This window comes from Mixophyes fleayi, chromosome 11, assembly GCF_038048845.1.
Source record: "Mixophyes fleayi isolate aMixFle1 chromosome 11, aMixFle1.hap1, whole genome shotgun sequence".
Taxonomy (NCBI): Eukaryota; Metazoa; Chordata; class Amphibia; order Anura; family Limnodynastidae; genus Mixophyes; species Mixophyes fleayi.
In genome coordinates this window covers 5,885,738-5,895,338 of record NC_134412.1, presented here as the reverse complement: position 1 = coordinate 5,895,338, position 9,601 = coordinate 5,885,738, and positions in this window count along the sequence as shown.

Here is a 9,601-nt window from a genome sequence, read left to right as displayed (position 1 = left end):
AGATATAAGTGTATCTTAGATATTTACATTGGGCATATACACATAGAACAGATTGGTGCATGCAATTCAAGCCAAAAAAAAAACATAAAATGCAGTAACAAGTATAACCACCAGGTGGAGCACTATCCCTGTCCTCTCTGCAAGTTAATGCTATAAGAAGTCTATTCACCTGATGTGATTATATGTTATGTGTTATTGTTAATATATAACAATCAATCTAGCAATATTGTATGAGTGATTTGTTTTTCATGTAAAATGTACAGTATTAAATGTCAGCCAATGCCGAACTTTTCATAACTACAATCTTCTCCTCCATTTTTGTTTTTAGATAACCAACCATAGAGCAGCAGAATGTCGATCGCTAGGACGTGGGCCCCAAGACAGCCCATTGCTGCTCTGCACAAAGTGTCAAAAATCAGACATCTCATTGTCCATGTGATCAACATCGCCCCCTGGTGTTCTCATATAGTATTGTTCACATTCCTTATTCAACTAAGTGCATGTTTCCTTATCAAAAGAAATCGTTTCTTCTTTTTCTAGAGTTCATTGTCTCTATAGAACAATATGGAGGATATTCTTGGGTCCTGAGAAGACATTTCATTCCAAAATACTTTGAATAGTTAAATTTGTTACATTCCCATATGTTAATGAATAGATACATAAATGTTGAGATTTTATTTAAAAAAAAATCAGTAGCCTTGGCATCTTTTATTTGTAAGATGAGATATTGAATAGCTTAGAACTATTAAAGAAAAATATAATGAAGTCCTTTTCTTAAGAGAAAAATGCTTAAAGGCTCAACAATTCCTCAAGGTTTCTGTCTCACCTGTTTTCTTGTGAATTTTATGGCGTAGGAAGCAGGGTCCTCGTACCTTTATTCTCAAGTTATCTTCCTGGATTTTCTTCTTATCAGTGTATGTTGGCTATGCTCCCATTGTACAGATCCACAGAATATATTGGCTTTTATTAAATAAAGGATAATAATGTGAATAATAACTGACCCTGAGAAATTTTGTTGTGTGACTTAGACTTGTAACAAGATAATTTGTGGGTAAAGTGAAATGATTTAATCCTGACGAGGATTTAGTGGTTGAGATAAATGTAACCATTAAATGAAATGAAACAAACAAACAATGACACTATTGCAGTGCAATAAAAGATTTACTAAATAATGGCATAGAATAGAGAAAAGTAATGATGACACTATATTAACACTTAAGAAAGAGTAGTAGCGCTGGTGAATTGTCAGGTTCAATGACAACACTTGCAAACTTTAAACTGGAGAAGCAGTCAGGGCTTGTAGAATGAAGCTGTGTATCAACACCATGACATAAGTCACAGTATTTGTTATGATCACGGGCTAGGAGTAGGGTTAAAGAGGGTAATACTATTAAATAAACCTAATTTCGCAACAGTTTCACTTAATTCAATCTTGAATCACAATTTTTCTGGATTACGAATTTTAATAATCAGCGATCTTCACTAATAAGTCCCGATGATATAACCATTGTTAAATATGATTTTTTGTTAAGGCCTCATAAGGCCTTTGTTCAGCCATTTTATTGTAACTTGCATAGAAATATTATTTGCTAGAAGAGATTATTCATTTTTCTGCTGATATGAGCCTGTGCCCTTGAAGTTGAGCTGATAGAGAACACCAAAATAAATGTAACAAAATATGAGACAATGAACATTTTCATATCCAGCTGGCAGTATGGGAGCTGTGCCCTTGATGTTGCATATAGCATATCTCCAGCTCCCCTTGAGATAAAAAAAAAAATAGGCTCATCTGTCCTTAGAAGGGGGAGACTAATAAACGCTTCAAGAATACGTGAGAAAGTTAATCAGTAGTGCCTCTCATAAACTAATGATATAGAATTGTATGCATTTGACGTAGGATTCATTTATTCAGTAGCCTATCAAAACTTGTATCTTTGTATCAATAAACTAGAGAATATTCCTTGTATACAGAACTTGGTCTGTGTCAATTTTCTCCAGCTGATTGAAGCGCCTCCAGATATACTTGACACCACAGGCAGACTTGGGTCATAATTTTAGATCTAACACCATAAATATGACACCAATTGCGGAAAATTCTCTGGTTGTACCGATATGTCGACACTTGAATAATTTGCCTGTACAGCTGACGTAAAGCCTACGGGGAATATTCAAACATTGTTTTCCTATCTCTCTGGTGTCTACATAAAAACATCTTTTAATCTTTTTAATTAGTGTACTTTAACTCATTTTCCCAGCGTTTTTGACAATATTTATTTTCCCAGATTCTTATTAGTTCCTATTTGCAACCAACATGTGATAAAAATTACTGTAAATCTCAATGCCGCAATGTTACATCTATATAGATTTTTATTAATACGGAACAGAAGTTTTAGGGAATTTAAACATAAATAAGAATGTCTTGATTCTCAGAACCTACTGTATATTTACAAGTTCTACAAATGCTGAAGGTCGCATTCTTCTAATACATTAATCATAGTACCAGCAACATTGACAATAGTATAGAGTACCTAAACAAGGCACAAAATGGTCTGGAAGCAGCACAGAATCAGCTTTGCCAGCGCTATGCCCCTCGATTTGAGCAAGTGTCCACACATTTCCATCTGAAACCATAGGTTTGCAGAGGGGAGACATTCGGGAAAAAATGTATGGATTATGCACACAAATGCACTTAGTTTTGAGAAGCTGTGATCCAGTCACACAGCAATGTTGGTCAGAGGGTTGTTGTCTTGTGTGAACTGTGTAAAAGGTGGTAATAGGGTAAACTAGAGAGAGTAAGAGGGTGGTTGAGGAATATTATATGCTTGTCTGAAGAGGTTGGTTTTCAGAAAACACTTAAAGGTTTGAAGACCAGAGGAAAGTCTTACTATAAATCTTATTGCTAAAAGGCTTTGCACATTAAAAAAGTTTAACATTTAATAAATATAGCTCGATGTCCCCTCACTTTCATAAATAAGGCTAAACCAAGCTTTAGGAGAGACATTATTTTAATTTAATTTAAAGAAAGGGGTGGTTCTTTCAAACAGTCTTCCTCCTCTACAGGTTTTTCCATCTCTCTGCAAATATTAGAGCATTCGTAGGCCGTGAAGTCTTCTCCTGAGAGTGAAGAATAGGCACACACCCTGAAGTGTGACGGGTGGACTACCTAGACACAACAGTGCAAAACTAACGCGTTTTATGTTGTGTATACAGCACAGTACATAAGTGAGACCCTCTTTGTTTAATTCCTATATGAAGGTACTGATTAATAAATGTAGACGTCATGCACAGTGTTGCAAATACAACTGAGAACCAGTCTCTTTATCCATGTACAAAACATACAAAGCATCCACGTTTCTTTTTAATTATGCACACTGACATCAAATTTAATTAGGATTGCCGCCAATTTGTTCTTTGGAATATACATTGGCTGTAGGGACTTAATTGTATTTGTTTTTTCGTTCAGACAGGAGTGTCCAAGTGTCCTTACTTTTGACAACTTCCACCTTTCACACTTTGAGGATGACTCCAGTTAATTCACTGAATTAGTATTTCTCGGCTCATTAAAAGCACGTGAAACGTGTTATATGTCATCATGAAGTTTCTACAAGAAGAGGACGTAATCTAAATAAAGAATATAGTAATATAAGAATAAGCATATTGTTCATGAGCGATAGATCCATTAAAAATGTTCTCTCAACAGAAGGGGTGGTATAACGATCCACACTCATGTATAGAAGGGATAACTTAAGATTTTAGTGTTCTGTTCCTGAAGCATGCTCAGTGTTTTTTTCCTCTAAGTACCTGAGCGGGCTCAGTCTGTGCTCACCACTCTCCTGCTGCCTCTAGTCATCCTTGATTCATTATTTGTTACTAGCATTGTAACCTCTGAGGCTGCTGCTGAAACTTCTGTCTGATCTCCTGGAAGACTGACCTTTAGCTTGACCCTGACCTTGTGGACGTCTGGAACCCCGAACTTTGACTTGATTGTGGACTCTGCTTTCTCTCTGTGATCCTCTGGTTTCATCTGATTCCAGCCCTGTTACTTGCACAACTTAGCTATACCATTCCTGTTACCTGCATCATTGTTTGCACTGCCAGTATATCCATCTCCTGTGACTTTTGTTAATAAGTGCATGTAAAACATGGTGTATGTTGTTATAACCCCTTAATCTAATCCATACCTGAACTGCACTTTTTAGCCATATTGTTATCAGGAAGTATCAGTGATGTAACTATAACATCTCCTTGGAAAAGTACATCAGGGGTTAAATTCCACCTCCACAGGGAACACTCAGGAGTTAAGTGAATTAAGCTATCATTGTTATTTCTGTTTACTCCCAATTGCCCACTAGTGAGCTCTACAGACAGCCAGGAGCCGGACCCAGCAGGAGGGGTCACCTGAGGGAGGACACCTGGGGAGGCAGGGGAGGGGGCTGATTAGTGTAAGCAGCCCACCAATCAAGACCTTTTGCAACTCCCCTGGGCAGGCAGATAAAAAGGTGGGATTTGAAGGTGATAAAAGAGGCTACCCTGGGAGCTGGTTGTGTGACTGACTTTGGCCAAGGGGTGATGCTCTGCCAGAGATGTGCTGTGGAACATATCTCACTGGATTTATTTGAACTGATTTCCTCACTTGTTAGACCTGCTATTGTTAAGGTGGCTTTGCTGTATTTAATCCTGTTCTGCAGAATAGATCATCCTTCCATTTTTCTTCTAATACCGTGTCCGAGTGATTTAGAACTACGTATATTTACAGTGCACAACCCTCATTTTTTGATTTTTTTTTTCTACTTTCACGAAATGCACTAGCTGGGCAAACAATACAACCTAGTTTAGAAGCAGTGCACCTAGATGCCAGGGAAGGGGGAGGGGGGAACAATTCAAGGAGCACGTTAGCACTCCACTGTCAGGATCTCTATAAAAAGAAGTAGTGCACCTAAAGTTTAAATGGAACATGAAGATGCAACCTCCTACCACTTCAGCACTACCCCTGTCATTATATTAAAGTTTAAAGTTTTCTCTTAAAGTACTGTTCTACGATCATCGCATTCTTGGACCTTTATTGGAAATCGAGGAACGCCTTCGCAAATCCAGATTCCTGGTGCCACCAAAGAAGATTTTGTGCTGTGCCTTGGCTGGTCTATAATTGATGGATTATATTCTCTGAGTTCTAAAGCAGAGTTCTTGCACTTCCTCATCTGCCCTCATGGGCCTAAGGAAACTGCTGTTCCTTTTTCCTCAACACAGGGCTCTCCGTCCTCCTCACTTGCTCTGTTTGCACAGATCTACTGGCCCTTTCACCTGGCCTCTCTCCTGCCACGTTCTCTACTCCTTTGAACCTCACGGCATATCCCTTCTTGGGCTGCACAGGCCACAGCTGCTATATGGATCCCTCCGGGGCAGCCTCATTGCAGGAACTGTGCTCTGGTCAACAGATACTCCAAAGAGTCACTGCAAGGCACAAGCGCAAGCCTCGTGGCCTAGATCTCTTATCATGCATAGTGGGCCCCAGCTTGACTTGGGTGGTTCCCGCCTCTGCTTCCAGACTAAAATCCCTAATTGTGGGCTGCAACCATTCTCTGTCTCATTCAATGCAATTAGATCAACCCATCAGACATATTAGATAGTTTTTGCAAAACACCATACCACCATTCCTTAGCTCATGTAGAAGTTCGCCACCTTGCAGACTTCCACCTAGGCTAAATCCTACCCTAGCCCCAATAAATCCTATTACACTTAGTCCTACCTCCAAACACCTCTAACCAATCTCTATCATTTGTCTTATTAATTGACATTCCCCAGTTGCCATTGTTAACCCCGTTCATTCCTACACAATGTTTCCCTTGAACAAATCTTCACTTGTTCCACTTTATAAGCATCTGAGGACCTTAGGGGTGGTGAAAAATTCAAGTCTTTTTTATGGGAAGAAAAAGACTGTATGCACCAAAAAATAAACTCCCTCTACTCCCATATCTACTCCTGCTCCATTTCTGCCCTTCAGTGGAAACGTAGGCAAGGAGAGTGTGCCTATAATGAGGCAAGCTGAGGCTGTTGTCTTAGCAAGATTTGGGGCCAGAAAATGAATGAAATTGAAATGTAAACAAAAATGCCCAAACTAAGTCTGTGACATCACAAAACATCTGTTCTGCAGTTTTACACTTTGGTTGTTCATGAATTATCCGTACTGTCTCCCACAGAAATCTCTTTATCTAATAATAGAACGCAAAAAAATATTTTTTTCACATTTAGTTTCACAATTACTTTCCTGTCAACAACACCAATAAACAAAGGTTGAGGCTAGCATCCTTTTATAGTTATCTGTAATTTGGGTCGTGTTCTGAACCCCAGACTAATACAGTGAAGTGAGCATTGTAAACAATCCAAGGACAGCGATGTGTACTATGGGAAGAAAGCAATGGAAGGGATTTTCTTAGGTTCTCACAGGTTATTTAACGTATCGACAAACCAGGCACAATGCAGACACATCCTAGAAATGTTTTTATGATGATTCAATTCTTTTATCTTTCTTTTTTTTAGGCTTTCCACTCCATACCAACTACCTGTTTTTTCCTGATACAATTATGGAGCAGTCAGTGTTCGCTGGATTGTTATGTAAATGTGGGGCACATAATTGCAATGTTTTGGGGAACATCAGCTCTAACTACTGTACTCTCTTATTGTTATCTGACATATATATTCCAGAGTACAATTACAAGATAAATATACACTTCACACTTACCAAAGTGCTAGAGAAGCTGATTGTGCAATTTGTTCTACATATACATATATATTTCTGTACCGCAAAAATGCATAACAAAAAGCTTCCGCATTTAGAGCTGAGAATATTTTAAACTTGCGGCCCCTTGTGTTTGAAGAAGCTGTCGGGGGGATGTAGTGGCAATGTCGACAGTAAACATGTGGACACCAAGTTGTTGACAGTCTTAATGTCGACATACTTATAAGGTCGACGGGCATAATGTCTACATTAACCATCCCAAATGCTGCTGGTAGTAGCAAAATGGGGAGGGGAGGGGGGGACAAGGTGCCAGAATGCCTGTAGTGCACCAAGAAAAGATGTAAATAACACACAGACACAAGTGAATAAAACATTTTGATTGAAATAAAAACACCCCTACACCACCCTCTTTATTGCTCACCTACATCCAAGGTCTTCTTCTGAAATAAAACCATAGATCTTGGGCTTGGTAAAAACAAAAAACCCTGATAGACGACGCAATACTAGCTCCTAGGAGCTCCCCCACAAAATGAGTCTTACGGCAACTAGTCCTATTTTTAACATGGGGATTTCCCACAGCTTGTTTGTCGGCATATTGGTGTCAACATTTTCACTGTCAACATTTCCACTGTCGACACTTCATACCCAACCCATCAGGGGCGTTCACGTGAAAGTTGAGAACAGCAAGGGCACGGAGATGCGCCCAATGTTTACGTACATATATCCTTAATATAGCCACTTAGGACGCATATCTTTGCATGTCCCAAAGGCATGGCGGAAATTTCAGTGTTGATGATGATGACGACGGCCACTGGAAAATATGCAGCCACGTTCTGGTTTTTGAAACTGCCCAGTAAAAGTTCTCTACGCCATCTTTTGTGGATTTGTGTGGCCTATTGGAAATGCAGACGGTGAAAAGAGTCAGAAACTTAACTTTCATGTTCACCAACTGCTACTGTAAACACCTCCCCTTCCTTAATTACACTTTTTTTTTCTGTTCCCGGAGATGATCCAGATAAAGAGAACCTAGAAGGTGCAAGATGCAATCCATTGAAAGTGTAGGCTGATGTCTAGTATCCACCACTTCTGAGGATGCTTAAAAAGTATTTTGAGAGGAGCAAAATGCTACAGCCATATTCCCCCACAACACAGGGAAATCCCCTTAAATCTACCTTCTCAATGCAGTGATCCTCATCCTGTTAAATACATGTTTGCATAATAGCACATGAATAAGAACATTAATGCACCTTGCCTGCACTCATCAAAGTACACTCCGATCTATTCAACTCATCCCCTTGTACAATACTAACGTTCATTCCTCCACTGATTCCTACAATTTCACATGCATTGGGCATATTTGTGCAAAGCAGGAGTAAGCAGCATTGACGCTGCTAGAGCGTTACTTTGGAAGCCTGTAAGTAACCTTTATTGTTATGGTATATCAATGGTGATTTTTAAGAACTTTCCATATGGCGAGAAGAATCAACAAAATCTTCCTGCCGATTTTACCGCCTACTCTTTTGTACCCCCAAAAAAAAGCCCCCAAAAAAAAGCCATTGCCAGCCAACAATTTATATTACCTGGGTTATAGAGAAATCTTACAGCAGACACAACTTTTTAAATAAATCAAATAATAAAATAATTGTGTATCAAACACCCACAATAGGAAAACACAGTGATGCGATTTATCTTAGCTGTAAGAGAAAACCACCGATTGTTGCCTTTGATAAGGTGGAAGTTTTATTTATGCCAGTTTCAGTTTCAGAAGTTAAAGAAAATACCACAGAGAGGAAGCTGATCAGGTAAAGTGAGGAAGACGGATACACAGTAGGCGTCAGTGGATAGATTAAGAACTTATCGTCGTCATGTTAGTATGTGGGTGAGTTTTTATTTAGAGCCTGAAAAGAATGTGTTAATTCTCATTCTGACATTCACATAAAACTGGATTGTGAACGATCTTTTACCTTTCGATTCAAAAAAATATTTGTTATATGGGACCAATAATTTGTGTAACACCTAAAATATTCCCAAAACTTTCACTTCTGATTCATATAGTTTCAAAAGACAGTTTAAATGTTTGTTTGTTTTGTTTTAGAATTTAGTTGTTTTCAATTTGTTATCATGTTTTTTATACACTTTACTATTCAAAAACAATCTTTTTTTAATAAATATTTTAACAAATTAAGATATTTCAAAAACTCCCCTCCCTGTACTTCATTTCACAAATTTGTCTAGACTAAACTGTTACTAATTTGCAATCACTGGCAAAATGTTTTTCTCAGGACTAACAGGGAACCGATATTTGGTTCAAAACTGGTTAAAGAAATGGTTCAAATCTGTAGATTATGTTATAAAAAATGTTGTTGTTGTTGTTGATAATGTCGCAGAGTAAGTGCTAGCTGGGTCACATAGACAAATTTTGGGGCACATGGCAGTTTCTAAAAATCACTTGGGAGCAGTTTGTGAAACAATTGGACGTGTTTATTGATACTTGTGGTTTAATGCATTTGGACTCCAAGTCATTTACCTGCAGGTTGTTTCTTAATTATACCTGAAACGTTTTGTACTTTTGGCCATGAAGTATATGCTACATGGCCAAACGGGACGGGATCGATAAGTACTGAAGAGCGTAGTGCGGAAAAATCGTCTGTCCTTGGCTGCAACACTCATTACCAAGTTCCAATCTGCACAATACCTGTTCTTTGGGAGCTTCATAGATTGGATTTCCATGGCCGAGCAGCCAATCACAAGCCTCAGATTTCCATGTAACAGTGGAAACACATTCTCTGGAGTAAGGCTTTACCATCTGGCAGTCTGATGGACGAATCTGGATTTGGTGGATGCCACTTCCTACCTGAATGCGTA